Raw genomic sequence first — 20469 nt, 5'->3', positions numbered from 1 at the left:
CTCAAAGAGATCTCCTGCCACACCACCTGAGTGCTGGGATTGAAGGCGTGCCCCACCACCCCTGGCTAATTGTGTTGTGTTTTGAGCGTAGCTTCTCTGTGGGTTCCAGAATGGTTCAAAGAGATCCTTGTTCAATGAAGTACCTCTCCCTTTTTGTACGTACCTGGTTACATAGAAGGGTTTCCTCATCAATAGTTCCATTTCCGTAACATTTATGACTGACCTTTATTTTTGTTCTTAAACATGACATCTTTGAATACCGTTTCTCCAGTTCCCAATTTCAACCAAAGCCTATGCTTGTAGGAAGACTTCACATGAGAATGTGCAGGTGGCTGAGGGACAGAGTGAACTGAGTGCTAAGCAAGGTGCTTGAACAAGTGAGCAGAGACAGAACAGAGGTCTTCAGATTTAGACAAAGTTGTCCGTACAGATCTGGCAGCCCCAGAAAGAGCACTGAGCTCCTGTGCTCCTCATGATGCGTGATGCTGGACATGGACTTGAAGGCACTTACTAATAGCCAACCTCATGATATGCTTAGGAAAGCTACATTGTCCCTAAAAATATCAGATACAGAAAGAAATCCTTCTGAAGAAAGCTGAACAAAGAACATATAAATTACAGGTAACAGAATAGTGGCTCTGAAGTGTCAAGAACAGCAGTTAAGAAACAACTGTCTTACATTTAGTGCTTATTCTCTATGACCTGAGCACACAAATATGAACCTCTGGTCAATAATCCCACCAAAACCTTCTGTTTTACACCCATAGTGTGTATGTTCTTGTCACATTTCTAAATCCTTGATCTATGATGTGCTCTTTTCAATTTAAATCAAAATAATGTTTCTTTTCATAGTATCTATCCAAAAATCAAGTAAAAAGATAAATGGAGACCAAGACACCGATGAAAAATTACCAAGAAATTTCAATACAGATACTCCGTTATAGAATGAAGATGCCAGCCGAGAAAACTGTTCATACAGAAAGTGACTCCAAGAATGATTGATGAATCAGCTTCCAAGATATTTGGGATTCTGAAAACTGTACAAACAATACTTTGTCAATGAACACAATCTTATGGATTTGGAGCTTGCCACATAAGCTTTGCTTTCCTCTGTTCAAAAATGCCAAGAAATGAAAATGTAGATTGTTAACAATTCATAATACCAAAGAATTTTCCTTCAATTAAACTGATACTAGTGTATTTTGCTCTTCTAGATAGATACATCCCTTGCAAGTTGTTCTGTGACATTTGACTTAAGGCAAGTGATGCAAGGTAATTGTGGGCAGAAAGGCTGCCAAAGGGAGAAGCAATGTGATCAATAGGCTCCTTTTGTTGTTGGCAAACACTGTCAGGGGATGATCAGCGTCAGAGCTGGGAGCCAGAGGAAGCTAATAAAATGAGTGGCATGTTTCCCACAATATGCTCTAAGTATTTATGTGCTGTTCAAAGCAAGATCTGTAAACACGATGAGGACAAAGAGAATACAACATTATTGATGATATCCTCCTGATTTATGTTTACAGCATCTGTGGATAATAACTCCATTTGTCAGAGAGACCCTCATGAATACTAATTTGGGGAGGCATTCCAAGCATGACCAGACTTGCTTTGGGTGATATTCTCTTGTTCTTATGTGTTTTGCTGAAGCTGGGGCACTTGAACTGCTCTAAATCTCGAAAATACAAACACACTGGAACCAGGAGATCTTAGCTATAATAATTTTACAGAAGTTTGCAAGTGTTCACAAGGTCATATTTAATAGAATTAGAAGTCTTACACTGTTTTGGAAGTCAGGCCTGCATTTCTTAAAAGTGACTGTAAACATTTTTAACTCCAGAAGAAACTTTTTTAAAGGCTTCATGCTACTTTCTATGGGAGATGGTGGAAGATAACAGACTAATGGTAGTATTTTTTTCTCAGTATATGAATGTGTGGTCTTATTTGCTGTTGGTGTTTCCTGCATTATTACTTGTTAGGCTATTAGAGATTCTAGCTTGACTTCAGGAAGGCACACCATGTGGAGACAGAGTACATTAGGAGATCATTGGAAAGTCTGAAATCTACTAATTTTCACATTCAGAATCCCCCAGAAGACACCCAAACAGTTTGAGAATCTTAGCTAAAATTCAGTTAAGTTAATGTACCATCCATGGTTAGGGTTCTGAAAGTTTCCTAATGTTTTATTTTTCATAGTTAATATTGGGAAGAAATAGTTCAAAAGAATATAGGTATTTCTTATTAAACATGCAGTCTCTTTCTCATTCTACCTACTAGAAACGGGCACTTCAGCCCATGCCCCTGACTTATCACTTGGTCCATAGTTAGGCATGGAAAACATAGTGACAGCTTTAGGGGTGAAGGAGAGGAAAAGTTATGATTGCAGGCCATGAATAAGCTTCAAATATATCAGCTAACAGCATGTTACCATTTTATATGTGCTATTCTACTGGGCCATTACACAGGGCTCTAGTCACTGAAGTAACTGGTGGTTTTAACTCCCAAGCTCATCAGTAGACGTAGTTTTACTAATAACAGATTAGTAATGAGCATATTTATAAACAGGCTCATTCATTTCATACATTCTTATTCTCACATAGAGTTTCTGCCAGTCCTCTTAAGACAAATTCTACTCAAAACATTCACAAGTCTTTGCTTATTCAATTTACTGTATCACAGTTATTAACCTAATATACCTCCTCTCTAGATGATCCAATCACTACCTTGGAGCACCCTACATGAAATTAAGTGCTTTGATTTCTTGCCAGTATCTTTCTATGCGGGATTCTACTGATGAGGAAATATCACAAGGGGCTGATTAAGAGCCTTATCTGTTAGACTTTCTAGTTTCTTGACCAAATTTCCAATTACTAAATTACATGCACCAAAATAAATTCTTATGACATATGCAAAAATCTAGGCCCAAGTGAATTTTTATTTATTTAATTATTTTAATCAGTCATGGAAAAGGTCAGTATCAAAAGATTCTGTGCCCCATCAAGGCCTGAGTTTGGACTGCACTTGTTTTATATACCATTCTTCATCACATCTTCACAGGAAATAATGATTGTGCTCAGAAAACACAAGCTGTTGCTGACACTGCTGGGTTGAGAGAGCTTGAGGCAAGCTGTGAGCTCTGCCATGCCATCTGATTTGGTTAAGAATTGGCCTCAGATAGTGATATATCTTACATCATAGGCACCTTGGCTGGAGAAGGAGAGCACGCTTCCAGCCTTAGGAAGGAGGAAGTCTTATTGGCTTTAGCATGTCAACACTTACTCATGTTTTAGTATGTTCCCTGATCACATGTCTCCTTCTTTCTAGTCTGTCTCTGTACCTATTGTTCATAACTGTTAAGCATTGATTTCTTCATCCCTGGTTTGATTTATCCAGATAATTGGATGGCAGCTGTGATTTGCTACCACAACAGAACAGGTTGTACTAACAATTAAATGCTGGGTACATAGGGATTTTAACCTACAATGACTTACCTGTTCACAATTGCTAATATCTCAGAAAACAATTCTGTTCCAATTTCAAAACCAGCCACAGTTCTGCTCTCTTCTTCTGCTGACCCTAAATTACATTGTAATTGAGTCAGAATCCTCAAGTCTTGGTAGTACATTGAAAAGGGAAAAATGAGGGTAACACTGGCTTTTCGTTGAACTTTATAGACTTTATCTGACCCTGACTGAGAAAAAAAGGTGATATATTATTATCTTCCTGGGGCTTGTGTTAAGTCAGGTGTGGAAATAGCAACAGCAACATGATCTGTCTTGCCTCCAACAGTTTCTGAGCTGGGAATGGGACCCTGGAACCTAACTCTCTATTCATCACTTCAACCTTCTGCCTCAGAACATATGTTACACTGACAAAGTGGAGTGGTCCTCCGGTCACTCATAACTTCCAAATTTAGAGATTGAAAGGACCTTAGGGGTCTACACCGACCCCCAACCAAGCATAAGAATCCCTTTTTCAGCATTTATTGTAAAAAATGTCCAAGTCTCAGAGCATTCAGCGACTGAGCCAATTTTCTTAAAAAATAGCCATATTCTAAGAAGTTTAAAGAACATTACTTTCCTCTGAGTGTTAGTTGAAAGACATGTGATGATGAATGGGGGTATGGCCTTTAAAGAAGGGAAATACTAAGTTGTGAGAAGGTGGGTGAAACTGATGTTAATTGGACATATATTTTGATTGTGATCTGAAGAATTTTCCAGTATAGTGAATTTTTGGAGTTTACAGATAATTCTAGGGTGTTAAAAAAGAGCTATGTGGGCTATGAATTGAGAAGCAAAAATAATAATAAAATAAAATCAATAAAAAAGGAAACTTCATGTTTTTAAACTCTGCCATGAAAGATGCTTCCACGTGATGAACCCAGTAATGTAAGGGGTCTCCAAGGACTTTCCTAGTATTGTTATCAGTTATTATGCTGCTACAAATTGTAGCAAAGAGAAAATTTTTTCACATGGCACCAGTGAACCAAGGTAGGGACCAGGTACATGAGATCAACTAGTATAGTATTGCTCTACACTAAAAGAGTAATTGAACTTGGTGCTATATGTGTTGGGATCTATACATTCCTCCAACTGGGAGCCAAAGATGACTCTTCAACTTTCTAATTCCACTTTTGGATTGATCATTGTATTTATGCAATTCTCATTATTCCTCAATCTTCTGTAGAAATGAATCATTTCAAGACATGAACCTCACAGGCTGTAATGATTTCACTTTGGGTCAGGTCCACTGGAACATTAATCATGCCTGAGGGCTGAGTTAAGTCTCTGCAGATACAAATGGCTTTTTAAAATTCCATTTCATAACATTCTGCTCCTCTGATTAAACAGAACCTTACAACAAGATTGCTTATGGGGAGGACATGGACCAATGTGGTTCACCTCCACTCTCTAAGGACTTCCTTCCTCTCTTTTGCATCTTCAGCTTATCTTCTGCATCCATCTTTATCACGCTTACCTAGTGTTTCATCTCTGAACTTAAAGCCCATACATGAATGCATACATTCACATACACTAAATAGCTGTCACTTAAAAGGACATCTTATAAGCTATTCCCTCTGCTTCTTTTACTCTTTATAATATCACATTTTATTAAAACAAGAAAACCTATGCACTGACTTTTTATAATTCTTTCTTCCTTTATTTTTATTTTATGTGTGTGAGTGTTTTGTCTACCTGTCTGTAAGTGCATCAGTGTCCTGCAGTGCTCCAGAAGGTCAGAAGAGGGTGTCAGATCCCCTGGAATTGGAATTAAAGATGGTTGTTACCTGCTATGTGGGTACTTGGAACCAAACAGAGGTCCTCTGCAAGAGCAGTCAGTGCTCTTAACTGCTGAGCCATCTTTACAGTCCTATTTTTGCAATATAAATTCTTAAGATTATCTTTTCTACTTCACTGATCACAGGTGTGTGTGTGTGTGTGTGTGTGTGTGTTTGTATGTGTCTGTGTCCATGCGTGTGTATAGGTGTGTGTGTGTGTGTGTGTGTATGTCTGTGTGTGTGTGTGTGTGTGTGTGTGTGTGTGTGTGTGTGTGTGTGTGTAGTGGAGCAATTGCATTAAAATTGGAATAATAGTTTAAAATGGTAAACAGAGTTATGCAAAAGTGTAGGTAGACAGAGATTGAATGTTGTTATAGAAGCATATCATTTCTAGGGTAATTAGACTAGCTAACCTTCCAATATTATTTATTTATTTATTTTCTGAGACATGACCTGGTACTTTTTCTGACCCACAGTGCTCATGGTCCCAAGGTCACTGTAAACCCCACAAACTTTGGCTCATGGGAAGAGCAAGATTAGCTCAATCCTCAACACATTTGCCCTGGGTATCACCTCACAGATGCGTGATCATGGTCAGATTTAGCTTGTTCCGACCTTGATGTGAGCTGTTTGGAGCTTTCACAGAAGATTTCTTGACATTCTTGGTGTTAGGCCAAGACACAAACTTGATGGTAAGTCAAGATTCCTAAGCCTTCAAATGGACAAATCAAGGCCATGTCTTTATGTGGTACTCTGCTTCAGTGTCTAATAGGTTTGAATTTGTTCTGTCATATGGTAAGTGTATAGTCCCTAAGATGTATTTCTAATCTAAAGAAGAACACTTACAGCCCAGTGATCATTCACTTATTAAGAAAATATAGGTTGGCATACACATTACAGAAAAAAGTGATTTTTTTGCATGTTTTTTTTTAATCACTGCAAAGTTTAGAGGAAAAGTAGACCATATTCAAAATGGTCATGTGGTTTAAAGTCCTTTTTATTGTTTGCATTTTAAAAATATTTTTTATTTATTCCAGAATTTCACAGAATGTATTTTGATCATATTCAGACCCCTCCCCCATCTCCAGGTCTCCCTATACCCCCTGCTCCCATTTCATATCCTCCATTATCATAGGCTTTTTTTGTTTGTTTTTGATACATGCTCTCCCTCTTCAGCCCAAACTTTGTTAGAATTTATTGTGTAGTCCAGGCTGGCCCTTAAGTTTCTTCTGCACTTGTGCCTCAGCCTCCTGAGTACTGGGATTGCCTGTGTAAGCCCCAGTGTCCAGCTTTTTGTGATTTATATTTATTTGATTATATTTATTCAATTTATGTAAGTGTATTAAACAATTATTAAATTTCCTCCTATTATGCAGTTATGAGCAACAGAGTAATTGTATTAACAATTGAATTATATGCGTGTGTTCTTTGAGTATTTATTATTAACAGGATAATACCTATTCCATCAACATGTCTTAAGAAGTTCAGTTACAGAGAACAAGTTCAACTTTGGCTAATATAAAAAGAAATAAAGTTAGTATGGATTCTTTGATGGCTTGTATAATTGTGGACAAATCTAAAAGGGCTTCATAAGATTAAAAATTCCCAAATTTTCAGATAGAAATGAGTCATCAAGAGAGTTAGTTATTTCTCTGCAGTTAAGACATCTGCCTGTGGGATTGGGGGCCATGGCTACAGATGGTCCTTCAGACTCGAGCTACTTCTCTTATGATCTGGTCCAGAAAAGTGGATGCCCTGAAGTCTGTTTTTTCCTTCTGAGTCCTAACTTTACATTTTACTTGTGCTTCTGAATAATGAGACTATTTCATCTCAGGAACCATAGGTGAATGAAATCTTTGGAAAAAGTATTTCTACGGTTAGCTATCGCACTGTAGAAACAAGTGGTGAAAATATTATGAGTTGAAATCCACAGTAAACCACGGTATGAACTATGGACACAAATCTTTACTAGCTCTGAAGGCCAATAGAAATATAATACAGGTCATACATGTACTTAAAATCCCTAAAACCACATGGGGCAAGGGAAGAGTATTTTTACTCTTAATCCTATATAACTAAGACATTACCAGCCTAATAAGTAATCAATATAAAACTATAAATGACATGTTTTACACTGTTTTTTATACTAAGCCTTCAGAATTAATATTGTTCATGTTCAATAGATCTTAATTAAAAGTAATAGCTAACTATGGTGGTTTGAATGAGGTATCCCCATAGGTTCAAGTATTTGGACACTTTGTCTGTTGGTGGGACTGTTTTAAGAGGTTCAAGAGTCTTGCTGGGGAGGCACATTACTGGGAAACAAGCTTTGAGAGTTCCAATTTTTCTATCTCTGCTTCCTGCACTTGCTTAAAGATATGAACGCCCAGCTTTCTGCTTTGGCTAGCTCTGTGGCCTTGATACACCATCATCATGGGCTGGTCCTCTGGAACTGTAACAAATCCAATACACTTTTCTTTCTTTAAGTTTACTTGGTCATGATGTTTTATCATAGCAACAGAAAAGTAGTAAATATACTACCAAATTGTTAAAATACAGTTACCCAGTATTTGTATTTAACACACACTTTCAGGGGAGAAATTCCCCTAAGTTCTACTAAGCTTTATGGCTTTGCTATCTTTGAAAATATCATTTAAGTCAGTCAATATTTCTATATACCCTTAACCTATGCAGAACATCAAAATCCTTAATTTAAGAACTGTGGGGATAAGCAGTGTATGGCTTATGCACAATCATTCCCATAGTAAACATTCAAAACCTGTTTTCTGCATAATTGGTTGAATGCCATGTTGGATATATAAATGAATGGGCAAAAAATAACAGTGGGATTGACTATTAGTTTTCTTCTAAATTAAGTAAATTAATAACTTTATGGTGTATCATTTGTTCTACTTCATGAAATCTTGCTCCTTCTTGTTGATTCCAGCCAGACATATAAAAATGACTTAATATATGGCATTTATTTCTACAGTAGACTGCCTATAACCAAAAGTAGCAATATGAATGAATGAGGATAAATAGTTTGAGGACATGTCCATGATCCATCTGAGAACTTTAGACTCATACATTAATGACCGACTGGCAGTTTGTTTCATAGCTATTTTTGTGCTTTTAAAGATATAAAATATGCAGATCAAACATACTTATTAAAATATGTTTAAACACAGAAATGTAAACCAAACAAACTCTATAATAAACGGAGAGGGATGAATGGAAGAAATAGGTAAATTGAGTTACATTTCTGTCTCTGAGCACAGTTTCCTGGCTCAAATTAACAGAATATTACAGACATTTAGGAAACAGAACTCTTTATCATTTCTATAAGAAACACAAATCCATTCTTATTTATTTTCTATAAGAAAACAATAAAGTCTTGAAATATTGCATTTAGAACCAGATGCATGCTATTTACACTCCTTATATTTCAGGGAAAAAATACTTTGTTGGATAAGCAAACTAATTAACTTGCAAGAATAGAACACCTTCTATTCGCCAGACAGCACTTGGATTTGGTAACTATAAAATAATAACGAAAAATATATGCTCTCTGACCTCAAAGAGGAAGCAGTCTAATAAAGGAAAACATATATAGATAACAGAGTGTTCATAAAATATTAAAAGAAATAGGGAGCTGGGGAGAATGCTCTGTCGGTAAAGTGCCTGTCATGTAGTCATGAGAACTTGAGTTCAAATCCCCAGAATGCATGTAAAGAGCCAGAAATAGTGCTCCTGCCTGGAACTCCAGTGCTGGGGTAGGGGCAGGAATACAGGAGGCAGAAAGAAGTGGATCCCTGAGGCTCATTGGTCAGCCAGTCTAGCAAAATTGAAACACTTCCACCTCACTAAGAAATCCTGTTTCAAAAAATAAATGAGATCAACCTACATCAACCTCTAGCCTCCACATGTAGGATACATGTTCACACATACCCCTTACACACACACACACACACACACACACACACACACAAAAGCCTAAGTTTAATTCTGTAAAATCCATGGTAACGGGCATAAAACTTGGAATCTTAAACAGCTTTGCTCTGTACATTCCTGGGAGCTGAAAGTTAAAGAATGTATGGAAATTGCAGTCAAAATTGAAAAAAATTTTAGAGAGAGTGGACAGCATGTATAAGGACTTAGGAGTGCTGGAATAGCTGCACACACTTGTAATCCCATCTAATTGGGTTGCAAAGGCAGAGGGATCACAAGTTCCAGGACTGCCTGGGCTACAGAATCAGTTTCCAGTGTGAGCAATCTAGAAAGACCTCATCTCAGAACAAAAAATCAATTATGAAAGGATTGGAAACACAGCTCAGTAATGGAGCACTTGCCCAGTATGCATGAAGCTTGAGTATTAATTCCCATGACCCAATAAAAAAAAAAACCAAAAAACAAAAACACACACACACACACAGAAAGTCAGACAATTATAAAGCACTTCTGTGTCAGGAGGCATACAAACCCAAGGCTAAATGAAGGTAATGTGCCCTGATTGGAGTTGGAGAAGTTGGGAGAGACTAATAGAGAGATGAGGAGCAATGATCAAAAGGTATGAGACTAGATTAGCTGATATGTGTTTGAGATACCCTTTCCTATGTGGTTACACAGCACATCCGAAACAACTCTTCAGAAAACATTAAGAGACACTCAATAATATTAAATAAAATTAAATACTTGGTTCTGCATTCAAATGTATTTGAGGTCTTTTAACTAAGCAAGGTAAGTTTATTTTTTCTTATGTGTGTGGAGGAGTCTAAAAAGTCTACTCATCTCAGTGTACTTATTAACGATTGAAGAGTTCTAAGGTTCCATAAAATACCATTTATGAAATACTGTTCTATAGACCATGAGGAATTATCTCTTCTGAAACAGGTCTATTATTATAGACATTTAGTGCTCTCTCTCTCTCTGAATTAGGTTGTTTCTTTTATTGCGTTTGAGATGTTTAAGTTCCTTACCTAGTACGAATATTAAATCCTTGAAATCCCTGTCAGATGTACAGTTTGCAAATGCACGTTCTCATTTTAGTCTGCCTCTTTGTTTTCTGGATTGTTTCTTTTGGTAGTTAGAAGCTTCCAGTTTTATGTAAGAAATCACTAAGCAAGACAAAGATAAATCAAAACATCACATTTTGCTTAAAACTATATAAATGTTACATATCAATAAAAAGTAAATAGTTTTATCTATCTCTAATATCTATTTATGAATCTATTTATAATTTATCAACCATGTATGCATTTAACTCTATGTATCTGTCATCTATCTCTCTATATTCAGTAACCATAAATTCATCATCTATCTATAGCATCTATCTTTTTAGTATGCATTGCTCTATCATCTATCTGTATTTAGTATTATTTTTCTAGCACAGCTTGAATATGAAATGTGAAATAGTCCCCAGAGGCTCCTTTAATGAAACCTTGGTCCCCAGATGCTGATGCTTTTTTATGAGGTGCTGGACTCTTTAGCAAGTGAGGCCTAGATGGATGAAATATATCCCTGGGTGCTTGCCTTGGCTAGATGAACTCGATCCCTCTTCCCCTCCTGTTATACTGTTCGCTAATTTGCTCCCTACATGTCTTCCATGATGATGTTCTACCTTACCTTCCGCCCAGAAACACTGGAACCAAGGGACCAGGTACTGGAACTGTGAACCAATATAAATCTTTCCTCCTTTAAGTTGTTTTCAGGTACTTAAGCACAGTAGCAGCCAAACTGACTAATATACTACAACTACATAACTAACATCATCATCTCTTTTTTTCTTCTTTTATTCATCATCTTTTATCACATAAATAAATTCTGTCAACAATATATTAAACTGTGTGTTTAGAAATTAATTTCAAAGATTGAGAAATGACTTGGTAGTTAAGAGTGTGTATTGCTTTTGCAGAGGACCTGGGTACTGTCCCTAGAACCTGTGCTGGCCATTTCACACATGCCAGCAGCTCCAGCTTCAGAGGATCCTGCACCCTCTTTTGGTCTCTGAGGGCACTGCACTTACATGCACATAGCCTTCCCAAACACATAATTTAATTTTTAGATATTTTATTTAATGTGCATGAGTGCTTTGCTTGCATGCATATAAATGCACCTGTGTGTGCAATGTCTGTGGAAGCCAGAAGAGGACATTGGATTCCCCAAAACTGGAATTTGGGACAGTTGTTGGTCACCATGTAGGTACTGGGAACAGAACCCAGGTCCTCTGCAAGAGCAGTCATTGTTTCAACTGCTGAGCCATCTCCAAATCCACATGATTAAGAAAACAAATTATTTGCCAGCACATTATGATTTTCCAAATCTGCATTTTCTACAGAGAACTATTTTTGTGGATAAGTTAAGCACAATAGCAACAACAACAGCAAGCAAGATGGGACACAGGACTTTGTTAGCATTCTTCTCAGAGTGAAAGTGATTTCCTAAGAAAAGAGAGGACTGGTGGAAGAGGCTCTGGATGAGGGGAAGTACACTGGATAAAAATGCAAGGTACAGGGCTAGATTTTTCTCGGTTAAGAAGGGACTCTGTTTTTGAACAACACTGAAGGAAGCAAAGCACAATCAATAATTCTGTGATCTTTGATCTTTTGCTTTTCAGACTAGGGAGATCTTACCTGACCTCAGTTAGATGGGTACACAGAAATAAGATCCTGACTATTTAAGTTACTTTGAAGAATTCTCAGGAAAAAAAGTGAGACATAAAAGCCTGTGCTAAAATGGATGGCTACTGACTGGATAGTTCGTGCAATAAAAGTTGACAAGAGAGTGAAATATAGTCTGAAAGACAGTGCAATTTGGTTGATGTGTAACTTGTTGAAAGACTCTACCCAAAGTGTGATCATTCATTCTTTCATTTGTTCATCAGTCATTGATTGGCAAGAAAAATGAACAGGTGCTTCAGAAAAGACCTACTCTAATACCAAAACTCATGTAGGAAAAGCTTCACCACACTGTTGGCTGTATATCCTGTATTCTAGGAGAGGTCGCTACTTCATAGTTACTCTGCATCACCTTTGCATACACTCTCCTTGTTTGGAGCTCTACCTCAGTGAGGGAAGACCAATTCTGTGGGACAGAAATATGCCACATGAGAATTGGATATGCTATTTGGGATGGTTATGTTTTATGAAAACAAAATCAATGGAGATGTGGGCACTTTCAGAGGAGTATGGGGTGGTCTACCATCTCTACAGATGCATCCTCCTTAGAAGGTGTCACCATCCAAGAAAGACCAAATAAGAAAAGGCTATACTTTTAAATGCACTTAAATGATCTCAAATCTAAGAAGATAGATAAATTCTTTCAGTTCATGGGTTCACAAGAGCTAGAATTCTTGATTAAGGCTTGCGTTGAAGTCCTGTGTATCCTGGCCTTCTCTTGTGAGCATCTATTTCCTTTGTAGACTTATCAAAATGTGATTTTTATGGCCTCAGCAACATTGAACAAGGATTCTAAAATTCAGGACATTCTTTCTAATAATCTGAAAAAATGCAAATTAAAACAGCAAGATATCTTTTTGGTCTATCGAATTGGCAAATATTTAAAGTAAAGATATTATGCAGTGTTGATGAGGGTGTGGGGGCATTGATATGCTCATACTGCTGGTAGGAGTGTAAATTAGCTCAATCATTTTGAAGAGTGATTTGACAAGCTGTAGCAAAAGCTTAAGAAAAGAGCCAGGAGGCATTCCACTTCTAAGGATTTATCCTAATAGGATAATTCTAGGTGTACTCAAAGATCTATCTATATGCATATTCATCAGAACATTGTTTAATAAAAGAAAAATTGGAAATAAGATAAATTCTCAATAACAGAGAGATGTCTGACTAAATTGCACTATATCCGTAGAGTGGGATACAGGAACTCTTTGAAATGCTGTGATAAAATAATGACGAAGCGTGAAATAAAATGAGATTGGGAAATAATAAGAGCCCTAAAAACTAAATCAATCAAATTGAATATGAAGACTACAAATGCTGACTTAACAAACCAACAACAAACAGCAGTACATGTGCACATCAGGGAAATATATGTACAGAATATTTACTTTATTTAGGAATATTCAAATTCATACCTAAGCTTCTAGTGAAGTGATGTAATGCTTGGCATCTTCTTTACTGTAGCCCAGTGAAGATAGCAAGAAAGAGGGTAGGGGCATATCTAAAATGCAATGGGCCAAAGGCTGATAACTCTTAAGGCCATGCGGTAGGTAGACATTTATTATAGTGTTGATTTTGTTCATGTTTACAATGCTCATGATGAGAAATAAAATACTTCTGCTGTTAAATAATTATGGGAAATATTTCCATGGTGTACTCTCATGTTAAAAATATGTCAAAAAGAATATTTAGTGAATCCTGATGTAGGATGTTCACTCAGATGCATAAGTGAAATGATATGAAAGACACACTACTTTTTTCACTGTGTGACCAAGAGAAGAAAACATTTTCATAGATTTATTTTTTTTATTTTATAGGTACCAATGGTTGTCTTCTTGTGTATATGTGTACCTCATGCATTCCTGATGCCCATGGAGGATAGAAGAGGTCATCAGATCTCCTGGAACTGGAGTTATAGACCATTATGAGCCACCACATGAGGGCTGGAAATGGAGTCTTAGTCCGCTTTAAGAGCAGCCAGTGCTCTTAACCACTGAGTCATCTCTAGAGCCACAAACAAACATTTTTGAAGAAACTTTGTCAAAGTAGTAGATTTTGCTTGGCATTAGCTGAGGAAACCATTGGAATAAGATTAAAGAGGCTCATTAAAAAATGTTTTCAATAAATGTTTCAATAAACAAATTTTACTTCATTTCAGATGAAATCATATAATATCTAAAATAACAGTTTGATTCAGTTTCAATATAAGTTACCATCAGTTCTTCATTTATTTCATAATTTGGGTATTTTGGCATCAAAATGTGAAAGTCTTCTATCCCCTGAACTTAAAAATCAGAAATAATGGAGGGGTGGTAGGAAAGGTCATGTCTAGACCTGGCATCTCTGTGAGATAAAGTCATCAGCACCTTAGTTGCTACATGGGTCACAGCATGTACATGCCTACAGGGGTTACCATCAGTTCTTCATTTATTTCATAATTTGGGTATTTTGGCATCAAAATGTGAAAGTCTTCTATCCCCTGAACTTAAAAATCAGAAATAATGGAGGGGTGGTAGGAAAGGTCATGTCTAGACCTGGCATCTCTGTGAGATAAAGTCACCAACACCTTAGTTGCTACATGGGTCACAGCATGTACATGCCTACAGGGAAAAAATTTAATATAACATCTGTGATGGGCTCACCATGATGGTGCTATAGTTAATAAAATCTCATAGTTAATCCTTGTTTCTATAATATGTCAATGTCCTTTCAAAAATCAGAGGAGCCAGGCATGATGGTGCTTGCCTGCCATCCCAGCCTCTCTGAAAGCTGAGTCAGGAGGTTGAAAAAGTCAAGTTTTACCTAGGTAATGTCGGGGTATACTGTCACAAAGTAAAAACTTAAAAACTGTACTATAACTTGGTGGCAGAGCACCTATTCAGCATATGCGAAGCCTCGTTTTCAATGCCCAGTTGCACAACAAAAGATGAGAATCAGAAGACACACATGGGTATTTAGAATGGACTACACCCTAACCTCCAACACCAATTTTCTTTTTTATAAACATCTATTTGATTAGGTTTCCCTACATGTATCTGACAAAAGTGCTGACTGCTAACCTACCTGAATGTCATGTTCCTAATTTGTAAAACATGTCCGAAACCACATGAAGCATTGAATTAAGAATAAATTGTAAATAGTTAATATAAACTTTCTTAGCAAAAAAAAACCCAAAAAACTAATGTTCTTCCTCTTTCTTCCTTTCCTCCCTCTTTCCTATTGTTTTTCTTTTGATTCTTCTTTTCAAAAAGACATTCTTACAAAAATTAATTGATTTATCTTTCCTGTGTAACAACCTAATATGTAAGTTTTAAAAGAAGCACTTGAAAACATTGACAGGCATGCACAGAGCAAATTAAATTACTATGCACAGAACAAATTAAATTACTAAGTACTTGAAAAATGCTATCGTTTTCTCTGCCATGTGGCTGAGATCAAGTGTAGATCAAAATACTTAGGCTTTCTTTTCATATACTAAAAAGTTTCCAAAGTATCTAAGGAAACAAATGCAAAAGTGCTAAATTTTTTTGGTTTAACTCTGTTTTTGTGTGTGTATGTGGTATACTCATGTGTATGCATGTATGCATGTGTATAGTGTGCATATGTGTGCCTGTGTGTCGCAGCCAGCCAGTCACAGTGGTCTTCATGTCTCTGCTCTCCCCTGCCCTGTGGATGGGGTTACGGGTACAACAGGCCATGCCCAGCTTATTTCCATGAGTGCTTAGGATCTGAATTCATGTCCTAATAATTGTGTAGCAAGTGCTCTTACTAAGTCATCTCCCCAGTCATGAAAGAGTTAAAAAAATAAAATAAAAAGAAAAGAATGCAAAATATTGCAGTATCTGATTCTAAGACAGGGAACTTGAAAGCCTTCTGGGCAGAATTGCCATTAGAAAGTACAAAATGTTTATGCAGATTTTTTAATTGCAGAAGGAGCCACATGCTCAGTTATTTCAGACACCAGCCCTCAGAAGTTCTTCCTTCAAAATCTGCAAGTTTGCAAAGTTGTTTGCATCCAAATTCCTCTTTTGAAATGGCACTTTATCTAGAATTTTTCACAGAGTTTTAGTATTCAAAATAGTTAATTCAAGGCCTTGATTCTGAAGATCTGCTTCATTCAAATGGCCCAAAATATCCAAGGATTCTATGAATAAATCTATTTTTCATAAGTTTTTTGAAAATGGGCTTTTCCTTCACTCACCGAGAAGCAAAAAATTTTTCCAAAGTTCATGGAAGTACATTCAGTATATTAAAAAAAAATCTAGAAAGCTAATAATACTGAATGTAGTAGAAAGTAATTTAATATTACAGTTTTTTTTTTTTTTTTTTTTTTAACAAAACCCTATGTACAGATAGTAGCAATTTGGGGGCCTAACTTTGGGAAGGTTTGTCAACATTAATGGCTATAATTATTAATTCTATCAGAACTATGGAAGAGACTTCATGACCTGGGCTGGTAATCCAGAGGAATGGCCCAGACCGAATGGCATGGCTCTGTCCTCCACCAGTACAATAGCCCTCATTTTTTTTTTTTATGACCATATGTAATCAAATGCAGTGAATTTTTTTTTCTGCCAGTAAAAGTTTGGTTGACAATAAATATTTTACGTAATTGAAAGAGCTAAACCACCTATGCAGCTTTCAAAAGAACCTCCTGAGAGCGAAATCTAAATACTCCTCTGCTGGAAGAAAGGTCCTTATTGTTATGATGCTGGGCACTGACTGAGGAGAGCATGGTTGCCAAACTTCCAACACCTGCTACAGTTTTAGGATGCTGCTGCATCTAAGGCAAGAACTGACTGCTTTCTTCATTCTGGGCACAGTGAAAAACAGCTCCATAATTTCTAGGGCATGTGGTTTCAGTAAACCTCACAGTCCACATATTTGGCATGACAATGAGATAAGAAACTTCACTGACTGTTCCAAGATAAAACATTTATATTGTAGAAATTTGAGTTTCATTGTATTCCAAGTCCTTAGTGTCAAGCTCTGAGCTCACAGAAAAGATACTTTTCCTTGTGGAAGGAAGAAAGTAAAGTAATTGTTCAGGTTGATCAGCTCTGTGCTTCCATGGCTGAAAGCTTGCTTTGTGAAAATGGCCATCATTTTTTGTCTCAACATACCAGTATTACAAATAAAAAAGTAGAAAGTCAAAATTTTCATAGCAGGTCAAAATTACTCTTAAAATGTCTTACTGGAAGGCATGTTTTGTTTGTTTTCTAACAAAGAAAGATTTATCAGATGTCAAAATAAGACAAAAATGGAGATTCTATTTTTTAAATTTTTTGATGTGTATCAATATGTATGTTTTGCATGTTCACGTGTGTGTGTGTGTGTGTGTGTGTGTGTGTGTGTGTGACTGCCAGAGATCATTTTTCCACAGATACTACCCATATTGATTTTTGAGACAGAGCCTCTCATTACCTTGTAGTTCACCAAATAAGCTATGCTGGCTGACCTGTGAGCCCCACGGACCTGTTTATCTCTGTCTTCTCAGATATGGGATGACATGTGCCTGTCACCACAAGTAGCCATTTACAAGGAATCTGAGGAACAAACTCTGATCCTCACTCTCACACAGCAAGCATTTTCCTTACTGGGCTGTTTCTTCATTCCAGAAAATCTATGTTTTTTAATCATGCAGAGTATAATATTTTGTCTTAATTTTGTTATAAAATGTCCACCAAAGCATAATTTGAAATACAAGTGTTATTTATTTATAAATTAAGACTAAGATTCCTGATTTGTTTGTAACCCAGTCAAGTTTAGTTCTAGGCTTAGATCCTGGATGGCATTTATTGAGCTTAGCACAAGCTCTGAGGCAGTATGAATGAATGTTGGATATGTCAAATTGAACTTATAGTCACAGAAAATGAACAATAAATAAAGGAAGAGTAGAGAGAAGAAGAGAAGGAAGAGGGAAAAAGGAAGACAAACAAGCCCGCTGCCACATTAAGGTCTGATGGCAAATTAATTGCTCAAATTTTCACATGCCTTGAAAACTCTAAAAAGGCATAAACATGAAAGTAATCAAAATAAGGCTGTTAAAGTCAGAGAAATTAGGATACACAGAAAACTCAAAATATCCAAGCTACTGTTAACATTCTTAAAGCATCAAGGCCTGCACTGCTGGCCATGCCACTGTTCTGGGAATGGGAGATAGTGGAGTAGAGGCTAACCAGTGAGAAGGGTGGCTTGGAGAGTAGATTTCAGAAACCTTCAGAAATTTAGATGCAGTAAAATGTTCTCCACCCCATCAGGCACTACTGTGAGAAGGGCTAACATGGAAGAAGGCTTAAATGCTCCAGAAAGGGGTTCACAAAATGGCAGACCCCATGAAATGCCATCAAAATCACATGCAAATGCTAAACATGAATGGGTTATTTGAAATTCAAGGGCTGCATCCTTCCCCGAGTGCAAATGGCTTTAGAATCAACCTTAAAAAGTAAATCATAAAACTAATGACAGAAATCTTAAGAAAGTTAAATTGTAAGTATCAGAGAAAGGGAAATTCTATAGGCATTTTTCTGAAAGAAGAGATTATTCCTACACCTACCAATATGGATGGCTTTCACATTCTGTAAAATATACCTCATGTTAAAAGCATCTGACCCTGAGCATCACCTAACTTCTTGGAATTTTGAATTCAAGGAAGTCAGTTAATAGTTTTGTTTAAGACTCTTAAGATAGTAACTGAAATAATTGCTGCCCTAAACAAAGATACTCCGCAGCAGAAAACTCGGGGAGGAGAACACGTGAGACCGAATGTACCCAGCGAAGGCGAAATGAGGACTGGAAGAAGACAGAGGACCAAAGGGAAAGGAAATCGGTGCCCAGGCAGTGAAAATTTTCAGGAAGGGGCCTGGGCTGGATGGGAAGCTGGAAGAGCTGGATTCCTTTCTCAGCGTGATCTTCCTCCTTTAGGAGATCTGGACCAGGTTCCATGAAATGGAAATGACAAGATTCCAAAAAGGAATGATCAAATATACAACACATTCATGCATCGTTTAATAGAACTCCTTGTGAGAAATGAGCAGTTTTTTCCTTATGTGCATTTGACAGAATGTGCTTACACCAAAGATGGCTGCGGTGACATTGCTAGATGTTATAACCATAGGAAACTGCCATTGTGTGTGTGGTCTGTCACTAACTGAAACCTCATTGTGCATTGCATTGCATGGTTGTGCTCAGTACTCTCTGGCTTATGTGTTGTCTGTTAACCCAATGACCACACTTAGTGAAAAAATAAAAGAAAGAAAAGAAATAGAAATGATGTTGGGGAGCTACATGATGGAACCAGGGAACCTTCTCCTACAATTTATTCCTGGCATCATGGGACACATGTACACATGCACACACTCATATGCAGGACCCCCCCTATACACACACACACACACACACACACACACACACATACATAGAAAACTACATTTCCAGGTTCACTGTGAGGGTGGAAAATGTCTAGTGGGGGCATACAGAAAGGAATGATTTCCTAAGAGTAATAAAGGTAAAAACGGGACAGAATCCTGTAATCAAGGCTAACTTCCATGTTAAACATACTTAAGTTCAAAGGCTAATTTTGTACATTAGATCTGGTTACAGAAAAGATTCCTTGGGCATATCTTCTGTTGACCTAGAGATGCGCAAACAAGGCAAGTCATCCTTGCAACACACATCCAACACACAAAAGTAAGATATGAACTCGGCAGTTCCAACACATTTCTACCTTAAAATGGGGAAATTCAGATATTGGTAGCCATCATCTCCATGACAGAGTACAGTCTGGCTCAATGTATTCTTTGAAGTTTTGCTTGTGAACAGGGGACTGCTCCTTGACTGAGAGGTTCCTGTTCTGTCCTTGTTCAGGGCCTGCAGCTCCCCTCTCCTGGCGCTTGACTCTGATTTCTTAGAGATTTCCTCCTCTCCTTTGAGAAATATCTGGGTAGATTATGAGGCAATTCTGTGATGGTAAAATATAAAGTCCCCCAAACCCCTTCTTAAACAGCTTTTTGTCTTATCAGTCCAAATTGATAAAACTGCCTTAAAAATTGCGAGCATTTCCTATGAATTCAATTACTGTTCTCTTCATACTTCGAGTTCACATACTTGGATCTCTATAAAACAAACCTTTACTCAGATCTGGGCGTATCAGGATATTGTGGGTCATGTTCTTAAAATCCCTAGGAGCCTTTTTGTGCAGATGAGAGTCTGCTAGGGAGCGCTTTAAATCTTTCTGATGTTGTAATAAGAAAAAGTTTCAGGGGCTGGAGAGATAGCTCAGCGATTAAGACACTGACTGCTCTTGCAGAGGGTCCAGTTTCGATTCCTAGGACCCATATGGCGGCTACAAACTGTCCTTAACTCCAGTTCCAGGGGAACCGGGCGCCTTCTTCTGACCTCCACAGTATCGCACAACACGGGTGCACTCACATCCATGCAGGCGATACACTCATACACATAAAATAAAAATAATAAATAAAATATTTTTTCTAAAACAGTTTTACATCCACATTCTGGATT

Source organism: Nannospalax galili, unplaced genomic scaffold (genome assembly GCF_000622305.1).
Source record: "Nannospalax galili isolate Female #2095 unplaced genomic scaffold, S.galili_v1.0 scaffold1191, whole genome shotgun sequence".
NCBI classification, from domain to species: domain Eukaryota; kingdom Metazoa; phylum Chordata; class Mammalia; order Rodentia; family Spalacidae; genus Nannospalax; species Nannospalax galili.
Note: the sequence above shows the minus strand (reverse complement) of the source record.